The 12438-nt window shown below is 43.6% G+C and overlaps 1 long non-coding RNA gene across 1 annotated transcript; it reads right to left on the bottom strand.

Moving 5' to 3' along the window:
* Positions 1-8448: 8448 nt before the first annotated feature.
* On the bottom strand, positions 8449-11460 carry LOC142070027 (uncharacterized). The gene is made up of 2 exons (XR_012666000.1): positions 9984-11460; positions 8449-8997 (listed from the first exon to the last, which is right to left on the bottom strand). It is a non-coding gene; the product is annotated as an uncharacterized LOC142070027 (long non-coding RNA).
* Between the last annotated feature and the right edge of the window lie 978 nt (positions 11461-12438).

Consider the following 12438-nt stretch of genomic DNA (forward strand, 5'->3'; position numbering starts at 1 on the left):
GGTTTTCCTCAAAAGTCTGTTCCATTCCAGCTGACAAAAGTTTTAGCCAAATACAGAACCTATTAGGGCTGAGTCAACAGTTTCCATGAGAACTTTCACTTCCCTGAGCACCACAGGAGGGATTTAGAACAATGGAGGCACATCAGAGTGTGCATGACGTGAGGCGAATCAGAGAAGGAGCAGCATCACATATGGATCATTTCTAGGGGAAAAAAGCTTAGCTTTTGCACATAAACAAATAGGAAGCAGAAGAAACTGAGTCAGCTCTGAATGAAAAGGATAAATTCTAATATCTTCCATTACATCCTAGGAAAGAAATGCCATAACATTCTAAAATAAGGATCCAAAAATTCTGCAATAATAATTACAAGTGTGCAAGATCCCGTGTTTGCTTGCAATCAAGGCTGCATATGTTTATTCTTTGTTTTTCTGCTGTATTAATTTCAATGTGTTTGTGCACTCTGAGCTATTTTGATGAGCACCTTTTTAAAAAATGAATAAAAATAAACTCATTAAAGTGAACAGGATTTGGGAATCATTATCATAGCATAGGGAAGTAATTTGCTTTAATAAGGACAGTTAGTGTTGTTGAGACACCTGCGATGGTATGTACCAGGTATTCGATGCCAGAAGCCCCATCATATTGGCACAGTCCACCCAAAGATGGTGTCCTCCTGGAAGGAAAGAGCAGCAAGTTCAGACCACCAGGGTTTGCCTAGAGAGGCCTCCCATGATCTGTTGGCAGGCAGAACCAGCAAGAGTTGGTCCTCTGGCACCTAGAAGAGCCAGGACCAGACAGAGGCCAATCAGAGACCAGCAAGCCAGATAAAAGGGGCTGGCTGCTTTTACTGGGGGCAAATTCTGGGTACAGCCAGGGTAGGGAAGGAAGGCTCTTCCTGTCCTAATCAATTAACCTGGCACAGTCAGGGGCCTAACCTTTATATATTCCAAGGCCAGAAGGGATCATTGTGATCATCTAATCTGTCCTCCTGCATAACTTGGGCCACAGAACTTCTCCAAAATAATTCCAAGAAAAATTAAGAAAAAACATCCATTCTTGATTTAAAAATTGTCACTTATGGAGAATCTACCATGGCCCTTGGTAAATTGTTCCCAGGGTTAATTACTCTCCCTATTAAAAATGTACACCTTATTTCCAGTCTGAAATTGTCTAGCTTCATGCTACACCTTTTTTCCCTGCTCAAATGAAGAGCCCCATTATTAAATATTTGTTCCCCATATACATACTTATAGATTGTAATTCACTCATCCCTTAAACTTCTCTTTATTAAGATAAATAGATGGAGCTCTGAGTATATCACTGTAAGGCACTTTTTTTTTAATCCTTTAATCAGTCCCATGGCTCTTCTCTGAATCATCACCAATTTATCAACATATTTCTTGAACTTTGGGCACCAGAACTGGACACAGCATTCCACCAGTGGTTGAACCAGTGCCGAATACAGGCGTAAAAAATTGCTGTACTCTTACACCAGATTCTCATTTGTGCATCCCAGGATTGCATTAGCTCTTTTGGCTACGTGTCACACTGGGAGCTCATGTTCAGTTGATTATCCACCCCCACATCTTTTACAAAGTCACAACTTCCCAGAATAGTTTCTCTCATTGTGTAAATATGGCTTACATTCTTTGTTCCTAGATATATACATTTACACTTAATATGTATTTTAATGTGGCTTGCTTGCACCCCAGTTTACCAAGCCATCCAGATCACTGTGAATCAAATGACCTATCCTCTTCATTTCTTACGACTCCCCCATTTTGTGTCATCTACAAACTAAGTGATTTTTTGTTTTTTTCCTAGTTATTGATAAAAATATTAAATAGTGTAGGGCCAAAAAGCAAGCCTTACTGGACCGCACAAGAAACAAACACCCAATAATAATTCCCTGATTACAGTTACATTTGGGGACCTATCAGTTAGCCAGTTTTTAATCCATTTAATGTGTGTCATGTTAATTTTATATTATTCTAGTTTTTGAACCAAAACGTCATGCAGTACCAAATCAAATGCCTTACAGAAATCTCAGTATATTTTGTCACCATTATTACTTTTATCAACCAAACTTGTAATCTCATCATAAAAAGAGAAGTTATTTTGACAGGAGCTATGTCCCTAAACTCATGTTGATTTATATTAATTACATTACCCTTCTTTATTAATAGAGTCCCGTTTCAGCCACTCCTTTATCTTGCTTGGGATCACTATCAGGCTGACAGGCCTATAATTACCCAGGTCATCCCATTTACCCCTTTTAAAAATTGGTACAACCCTAGCTTATTCCAGACTTTTGGAACTTCCCCAGTGCTCCAAGACTTAGTGAAAATCAGCATAAATGGAGCAACAAGCTCCTCAGGCAACTTTTTAAAAACTCTTGGATGCAAATTATCTGGACCTGCTGTTTTAAAAATGTCTAACTTTAGTAGCTTCTGTTTAACATGCTCCTGAAATACTAGTGAAATAGAAAGAATATCATCAGCAGCATATGCTGAACCTATAGTTTTGGTTTTCCCCAAATACAGAATTGCAATATTTATTGAATACTTCCACCTTTTCTGCATTATTATTGATAATTCTACTATTTCCATCTAGCAACGGATCCATACTATTGTCAGGATTGTTTTTTTTCCTTTTAAATATTGGGAACAAAATTAACACAACTCTGCAGGCCATAGAGTTCTCCTTGTATCTCCTTGCTTCCCTTATCAATTTTCTACAATTCCTAACTTCTGATTTATCATCACCTTTCCCTTTCTTATATATTTTCTTTTATTTTTTATAGCTGACTTTACTTCCCTTCTAAATTATGTCTGTTTCTTAATCAGCATGGCCTTCTTCCTCAATTGTGGCTTTTTGGGCCTCTAGTAAGGTGTTCTCAAATGATTCCCAATTATCATTCATGCTTTTCTGATTACATTCTACATCCCAGATGATTTGGCTCATAATTGTTTTCAGCTTTGTGAAATTGGCACCAACAATATATATATTACTGGTCTGCACACTATTCCGTTTCTATGTTGTAAATGTGATCAATACATGATCACTTGTACCTAAGCTACCACTAATTTTTAGCTCTATGTGCAGTTCCTCTTTATCTGTTAAGACAGGGTCTAATAAAGAATTCCCCTGTGGTGGTTGCAACATTTTTGTTTAATTAGAAAATTGTCAACATTGGCCTTGGGTCTTTGTGAGGGAACAAAAAGAAAAGGAGTACTTGTGGCACCTTAGAAACTAACCAATTTATTTGAGCATAAGCTTTCGTGAGCTACAGCTCACTTCATCGGATGCATACTGTGGAGGGAACAGTGTTTATATTATGGTCTTTAATGCCCACATAGGGCATTATAGGGTATTTTGAGGTGAGATGTAACTTGTTCCCCCTGTAAGGGGACTGGCCTGAGAGCTAACTTGGCCAGAGGTGCGAGTCTCAAAGGCAGCAGACCATTGCAGAATCAGGACATGGGGGCACTAGAGAGGAAGAGTTCCTGCAATGCCGCATCCTGACATGACAAGGCACGCTGGTGGGGACTGCATATTATACCACCACCTTGGAGGGTAATGTTAATTTCATGACCTCTGACTAAACAAACAAGCATACAAACATAGACCAGGGAGGCAAATGTCTTTTAAACTGAAGCCAGATTTTGGCAAACTGATTCCCCAAGTGGCTCTGCATTCTTGCCGGTCCAAACAATTTCAGATTGTGGAGGATACTGGGACAGAGCCTTCTCAGAAAACAAATCAGTTGGCTTCAAAGGAAATTGAAGGTGCGCAGTGTCACAGTTTCAGGACTAACTGCACCTCCCACCCGCCATTCTTCCTCCAAGGCACCAACCTAGTTACCACCTCTCTTGAGCGGAGACCCTCTCTCTCTTCTTCCGGACTGAAGGTTTAGACTTGCAGTCTTTCTGTACCTCACTGTGGTTTCCCTAACAAGTCTGATCAGCATCCAGCACCTGTGATTAAACTTTCTCCAGGGGCTACGACAGTGTATGCCAGTTGCCAACCAGACTTCACAAAGCAAAATACATTTAGTCTCAGGTAAAAGCATTACAGATAAAACATAAAAAAAACGGAGGTTCCTAAATGCATGCTAAAAGCTTACCAGCAATCACCCATTAGTCTGATGAAGCCCTAGGAGTCTTTCCAACTCATCCTCAAGAGTTGAGGCCTGCTTGACAGAAGATCCTGCCCGTAACGTTCCCCTACCTGCCATAGTTGTATACAATCCCTGGCCCACAATGACTCATAAAATTAATACGTTTCCTCCTAAGTCACTGCATGAAGATGCAGTGTGTCACATTTAGCATCTCTGCAGATCACGACACTGCTTAATATATACATGACCCTGATCAGTTTTCTATCTATTCTACTTTGAATAAGTGAGCCAGAAGTCCACTGACAACATCAAGGTTTTATGATGTAGAATCTCCTGGCTCACACTAAAGAAGTGATAGTGATGGTGTTGTATGCAACTGTAAGGCTAGTGTCTACGTAGTAGCCTTAGTTGCTTCCCCAAGCCTGTCATAAGGGCACTCACTGAGAGTTAGTTCAGGATGGCTGCTGTTAGAAATTGAGTCACATACACTGTGCTCTCACATGGAAACTTTATTGTTAGTTTCTTTTCTTTAACATGAACCAAACAGCATCCAGACCAAAAGTACATGTTGCTCTTCAGCTATAGAAACACATGTCAAGTTCCTATATACTGCTCCAGGCTGAGTAATATTGCAGGGTTCAGCTCAGTTCCCCATTTCTCAAGTTGCCATGACTGTTGAGCAGATCCCAGAGGTGTAACAGTTCCCGCGTATCCTGAAAAGTATAGTCTCTAAAGCTTCCGAAAAGAGATCTGGATCTGTTCTGCCAGAAGCCATCCATATAATTGCAGGTAACATAGGGAAAGTGAGAGGGAGACCAGTAAGCAAATACATAATCCTGGGAGATAAGTTTGCGATGGCAAGCTCTAGTCTAATTAGAAGGGAGAGAGGGAGATGCTGCCATCTAATGTTAGCAAAGAACATTTACTTCAAGTAGGTGAGAGATATTGGTTCCAAAGAGACATAAACGTCAGAGAAAGGAGAAGGTGAAAATAGGCAGTGCTAGAGGAGATTAACAGAAAATGGCTCAGTGAACATGGAAAGACTTAGTTTCCAAAACCAAAGCCAACAGTGACTCAAATTTGGGTCCCATTTTACCCAAGACTGAGAAGATTTGGATATATAGCTCACTTTGGCCCATCTATATTGGGCCACATTTTGTCCTGTGGGAATTAAACCCATGAGAATGTTCTTCTATGACATGGCACTTCATAAGAGCAAGATGGAGGAAATCGCAACTTGGGGGAACTGTTTTGGAAAGACATGATGCTGTTCTAGTATTTTGCTGGCTGAGCTACTAAAGTTGCACAGCACATTTTGCAGACATTTTATTTCCTGAACTAGAACCCTCCCCTTCTTTTTCCTTTTAATTTCTGAGACATGTAATGAAGAGAGGCACCTTCCCATGCCCTTTGTTCTGCTTTGATGCTAGAACACTTAGAAAGCAACAGGAAAAGTCAGAGTACTTGCCCCACTAGTATAGCATCTCTCTCTAGAGAGATTTGAAAAGATCACTTGAAAAAATGTCAGTGTTATTTTCTAACTGAAGTTCATTGACAAAGAATATGAGGAAAATAAACCTGCCTTGTGGAAAATATTGCCAAGGGGACTGCATAGTATTCACCACTCTTAGAATCTCATTTTAGCTGTATTAGCAGGATTTTGTGAAATCTTATAAAAGGAAAAATATTTGCCTTGTCCCTTTAGTGAAAATATATCTAGCTTAATGAGCACTTAAAAATACTCTGTTCTCTTGTAGCCATGTACCACTGCCCCCTTCTGGATGATTCTTAATCCATTATGAGCCAGGGAAGTGACCTGTAGGGTTCCAACCACTGCTGTTTCTAAGGCCTTGTCTACACTATGAAATTAGGTCGAATTTATAGAAGTCGGTTTTGTAGAAAATGTTTTTATACAGTCAATTGTGTGTGTCCCCACACAAATGCTCTAAGTGCATGTAGTCGGTGGAGTGCATCCACAGTACCGAGGCAACTGTTGACTTCCGGAGCATTGCACTGTGGGTAGCTATCCCACAGTTCCAGCGGTCTCCGCTGCCCATTTGAATTCTGGGTAAAAATCCCAATGCCTGATGGGGCTAAAACATTGTCACGGGTGGTTCTGGGTACATATCGTCAGGCCCCCCTTCCCTCCCTCCCTCCCTCTATGAAAGCAACGTCAGTCAATTGTTTCGCGCCTTTTTTCCTGGGTTACCCGTGCAGACGTCATACCACAGCAAGCATGGAGCCCGCTCAGCTAACCGTCACTGTATGTCTCGTGGGTGCTGGCAGACACGGTACTGCATTGCTACACAGCAGCAGGTTATTGCCTTTTGGCAGCAGACAGTGCAATATGACTGGTAGCTGTCATCGACATAGTCCAGGGTGCTCTTTTAACCGACCTCAATGAGGTCGGGGTACCTGGGCAAACATGGGAGTGACTCAGCCAGGTCATTTCCCTTTTAAGTTTCGTCTCATGGCGATTGAGTCCTACCGGCAGTCCTAGTGCATTGTCTTTTAATCAGCAGCCAGGAGAAGACAATGGCCAGCAGTCATACTGCACCATCTTCTGCCAAGCACCCAGGAGATGACGATGGCTAGCGGTCGTACTGCACAGTCTGCTGCCAGCAAGATGTATAAAGATAGATGAAGTGGATCAAAACAAGAAATAGACCAGATTGTTTTGTATTCATTTTCTCCTCCCTCCCTCCGTGAAATCAATGGCCTGCTAAACCCAGTTTTGAGTTCTATCCTTGAGGGGGCCATTCAGTTTCTCGCAAAGCCACCCCCTTTGTTGATTTTAATTCCCTGTAAGCCAACCCTGTAAGCCATGTTGTCGGTCACGCCTCCCTGAGTCAGAGAAATGGCAAACAATCGTTTCGCGCCCTTTTCCCTGGATTGCCCGAACAGGAGCAGACGCCATAGCACAGCAAGCATGGAGCCTGTTCAGCTCACCACAGCAGTTATAACTATTGTAAACACCTCGCGCATTATTGTGCGGTTTATGCAGAACCAGCACCTGAAAAACCAGTTGAGGAGGCGATGGCATCGCGATGATGAGGACATGAACACACTTTTCTCTAAAACTGCGTTCCCCCGCAATTTGGAGATCATGGTGTTAATGGGGCAGGCTAATGCCATGGAACGCCAATTCTGGGCCCGGGAAACAAGCACAGAGTGGTGGGACTGCATAGTGTTGCAGGTCTGGGATGATTCCCAGTGGCTCTGAAACTTTCGCATGCATAAGGGCACTTTCATGGAACTTTGTGACTTGCTTTCCCCTGCCCTGAAGCGCAAGAATACCAAAGTGAGAGCAGCCCTCACAGTTCACAAGTGAGTGACAATAGCCCTGTGGAAGCTTGTAACACCAGACAGCTACCGGTCAGTCGGTAATCAATTTGGAGTGGGCAAATCTACTGTGGGGGTTTCTGTGATGCAAGTAGCCAACGCAATCATTGAGCTGCTGCTATCAAAGGTAGTGACTCTGGGAAATGTGCAGGTCATACTAGATGGCTTTGCTGCAATGGGATTCCCTAACTGTGGTGGGGCTATAGACGGAACACATATCCCTATCTTGGGACTGGACCACCAGGGCAGCCAGTGCGTAAACCGCAAGGGGTACTTTTCCATGGTGTTGCAAGCACTGGTGGATCACAAGGGATGTTTCACCAACAACAACGTGGGATGGCCGGGAAAGATCCATGATGCTCGTGTGTTCAGGAACTCTGGTCTGTTTAAACGACTGCAGAAAGGGATTTACTTCCCAGACCAGAAAATAACTGTTGGGGATGTTGAAATGCCTATAGTAATCCTTGGGGACCCAGCCTACCCCTTAATGCCCTGGCTCATGAAGCCGTACACAGGCACCCTGGACAGTAGTCAGGAGCTGTTCAACTATAGGCTGAGCAAGTGCAGAATGGTGGTAGAATGTGCATTTGGATATTTAAAGGGTCGCTAGTGCAGTTTACTGACTCGCTCAGACCTCAGCGAAACCAATACTCCAATTGTTATTGCTGCTTGCTGTGTGCTCCACAATCTCTGTGAGAGTAAGGGGGAGACGTTTATGGCAGGGTGGGAGGTTGAGGCAAATCACCTGGCCGCTGAATATGTGCAGCCAGACACCAGGGCAGTTAGAAGAGCACAGCAGGAAGCGCTGCGCATCAGAGAAGCTTTGAAAACCAGTTTCATGACTGGCCAGGCTAATGTGTGACACTTCTGTTTGTTTCTCCTTGATGAAAACCCACCCCCTTGGTTGCCTCTAAATTCCCTGTAAGCCACCCGCCCTCCCCCCTTCGATCACAGCTTGCTTGCAAAGGAAATAAAGTCACTATCATTTAAAAAACATGTATTCTTTATTAATTGATTATAAAAATAGGGAGATAACTCACAAGGTAGCCCGGGTGGGGTGTTGGAGGAGGGTAGGAGGGAAGGAAAAGGCCACTTTAAAACTTGTTGAATGACAGCCTTCTGTTGCTGTGGGCTGTCCACTGGGGTGGAGTGGTTGGGTGCCCGGTTCTTGGGTGTCTGGGTGAGCAGGCTACGGAACTAGGGGAGGAGGGAGGGCGGTTAAGCAGGGGCTGCAGCAGCAGTCTGTGATACTGCTGCCGTTCATGAACCTCCATCAGATGCCGGAGCATGTCCGTTTGATCCCACAGTAGCCCCAGAGTTGCCTCATGCCTCCTCTGATCTTCCTGCCGCCACCTCTCCTCATGTTCATTGGCCACTGTTCTGTACTCTGCTATTGTGTCCCTCCACACAGCTCTGTCAGTGCCGGACGACTGCATGAGCTCAGAGAACATGTCACCGCGCGTGCGGATTTTTTGCCGCCTTATCTGAGATAGCCTTTGGGATGCATGAGGGAGGCTTGAAACATTTGCAGCTGCTGGAGGAAAAAAAGGGAGTGAAGTATTTAAAAATATACATTTTACAGAACAATGGCTGTACTCTTTCACGGTAAACAACACTATTCACATTACGTAGCACATGTGATTTTGGTACTAGGTTGCATTTTGCATCTTATATTGAGTGCCTGCAGCTTTGGTGTTAGAGATCACACACGCAGGGCCGGGCAACAGAATTCGGCTTGCAGGTGGCCATGGTAAGCCATAGTCTTTTGGCTTCTGCAACCTTCATAACAGCAGCGCCCTCCTTTCCCATACCAAGCAAACCCCATTAAGTTGGCCATTTAGTGCTGTGGTTTTCCTGTTAACGTGCAGCAGCGGAAACAAAACTGACTGCCTCCCCCCATCCAATTCTCTGGGATGATCGCTTTACCCCTCCCCCACCGCCTGGCTGGCATCAGGGAAGATCCCTGCTAGCCAAACGTGAACAGCTCAGCGCCAATGCCCCTCCCTCTTCCCCCCTTCCTCCCCCCACATGGCTAACTGTGGGGAGGATTTCTTTTCAGCCACAGGCAAACAGCCCAGTAGGAACAGGCACCTCTGAATGTCCCCTTAATTAAATTCAACCAGGTTACCATGAATGATACCACTCTCCTGAGGATAACACAGAAAGATAAAGAACGGATGTTGCTTGAATGCCAGCAAACACCGGGACCATATGCTGCCAGGCTTTGTCATGCAATGATACCAGATTACTTGCTATTAGCATGGTGTGGTAAAGTGTCCTACCATGGAGGACGGAATAAGGCTGCTTTCTCCAGAAACCTTCTGCAAAGGCTTTTAGAGTACCTCCAGGAGAGCTTCATGGGGATGTCCCTGGAGGATTTCCGCTCCATCCCCACACACGTTAACAGACTTTTCCAGTATCAGTACTGGCCATGAATGCATCCCAAGTCCTCAGGGCTACTTAATCATTAAAAAATGCTTGCTTTTATAACATGTATTATATTTTAAAAGGTACACTCACCAGAGGTCCCTTCTCCGGCTTCATTGGGTTGGGAGGGTATTTCAGTCAAGGTGATAAAAAGATCCTAGCTGTTGGGGAGAACGGTGTGCTGTGTGCTCTCCCCAATCTCGTCCTCCTCCTCATCTTCCCCATCTGCAAAATCCTCAGCCATGGTGGAGAGTACCCCATCATTGGAGTCCACGGACAGGGGTGAGGTAGTGGTGGCGGCCCCCCCGAGAATTGCATGCAGCTCAGCGTAGAAGCGGCATGTCTGGGGCTCTGTCCCGGAGCGTCCGTTTCATTCTTTGGTTTTCTGGTATGCTTGTCTGAGCTCCTTAAGTTTCACTCAGCACTGTGTTGCATCCTTGCTGAACCCTCTGTCCCTCATGGCCTCTGAGATTTTTTGAAATGTTTTGGCATTTCGTCTTTTGGAACATAGTTCTGATAGCACAAATTCCTCTCCCCATACAGTGATCAGATCCAGTACCTCCTGTTCCGTCCATGCTGGAGCTCTTTTTCAATTCTGGGACTGCATCGTGACCTGTGCTGATGAGCTCTGCATGGTCACCTGTGCTGATGAGCTCGCCTGGCCAAACAGGAAATGAGATTCAAAAGTTCCCAGGGTTTTTCCTGTACACCTGGCCAGTGCATCCGGGTTCAAAGTGCTGTCCAGAGTGGTCACAATGGTGCACTGTGGGATAGCTCCTGGAGGCCAATACCTTTGAATTGCGTCCACACTAACCCTAATTCGAAACGGCGATGTCAATTTCAGTGCTAATCTCCTCATTGGGGAAGAGTACAGAAATCTGTTTTAAGAGTCCTTTATGTAGAAAAAATGGCTTAATTGTGTGGACGGGTGCAGGGTTAATTCGGATTTAACGCTGCTAAATCCGACATAAACTCGTAGTGTAGACCAGGCCTAATGCAGTTAACTACATCTACAACTGTAGACAATGTCAGTTTTAGTTGTTGTCTACAGCTTCAAGCAAGTGTTTTGGTTTTGTATCTTTCAGCTAGAATACCTGGAGAACAATCTCATTCCTGTCTTTGAAGAAAGCAGGTAGGTAGTTCAGTGGAGCAATTGATCTCTAAAAGTTTTGTTCAAAGGGATAACTGTCATAGATTTTATCCAGCATATTTTGTTAGGGATCAGCAAACCAGTTGAGATATAAGATGATCCACCCAAAACCTTTGCTTATGACCACGACCTCTAACTGCGATTCAAAAAAGTTTGTGTGGCTCGAAAGCTTCTCTCTCTCACCAACAGAAGTTGGCCCAATGAAAGTTGTTACCTCATCCACCTTGTCTCTCTATTTTCCACTTCTCATTTTTGGGCTGTTCTGTGCAATTGAAACTAGAAGTCGCAAAATACTGTGTGAAATCCTGCTCTTGGGAGATTTTCATCCTCATTTTGTAAAAAGTCAATTGGTTTGGATAAACTTCACCGAGCATCCAAATGTTCATATGCTTGTTGAAACCCATCAGATATGTTGACAGATAGCCACCACCAGTTTCTAGCATGGAAAATCTGGTGAGAGAGGTAAATTAACACGTTTAGGTATACAGCTACAATTTACAAAACAAATCACTAGCAACAGTTTTGTATTTTCAGGGTGTGATGAATTTATTCTAATGATGAAATACTTGTAACTTGACACCCTCCTGGGGAGTTATGATAGCTATATGTTTGTGGAACAACCAGAGTTTGAATTTCATTTTCTTCAGCTTGATCATGCAGTTTAATCTCTTACTCTTAATAAAATTTGCCTTTTCTCTTTCCAGATTCAAACTTTGCTTTTTCTATTTACAGATTCAAGAGCTATTATCCAGACAATATAAAAACAAAAGTTTTTCAGCCTCAGATTCTCACAGGTCTTATCACTGCCGGATTTCTGATCGGGTAGAAGTGATGTCCTCCGAAATTTTCTGGCAAGGTATGTCTGCCCAAGAAAGATATGCTGTGTTGTCTCTTTACAACTCAAGTAGCCAGTAATAAAGATTTCAGCCTTAACAAATTTAACTTAAACAAGTGTTTCAAAACCCTATAATGTAACCATGAAAGAAGATTTGCAGAATTGGTCCTTGGAATTGCTGCTTCTCAGAAGATGAAGAAACAGCACCTTGCAAGATCCTGTTATTTTGCCAACTTTGAGGTTTTGTAAGAGGTATTTTCATCACGTGTGGTGTATATGAGGCACAAATCTTTAAGACTCATGTTTTAAAGATTCAAATAGTCTGTGGTCAAGACAGTGCTTTTTCCTGACCCACTGACAAGAAGAGAACAGTAGTGTGATTGTGCAAAGGTCACTATCCCCAGTGTACTAATGCACAAGGATCTCTAACCCTGCTTCAGTGACATGGAGAGGTGGGTGTGCAATGGACATCAGTGCTGGTGTACAAGTGCGTCAGGGGCACTCCTTTCCACACAGTGCCCTTGAAGTGCCATTGTGCAATGGCTACCAGCCCCAGAGCGGTG

Source organism: Caretta caretta, chromosome 1 (assembly GCF_965140235.1).
Source record: "Caretta caretta isolate rCarCar2 chromosome 1, rCarCar1.hap1, whole genome shotgun sequence".
NCBI classification, from domain to species: domain Eukaryota; kingdom Metazoa; phylum Chordata; order Testudines; family Cheloniidae; genus Caretta; species Caretta caretta.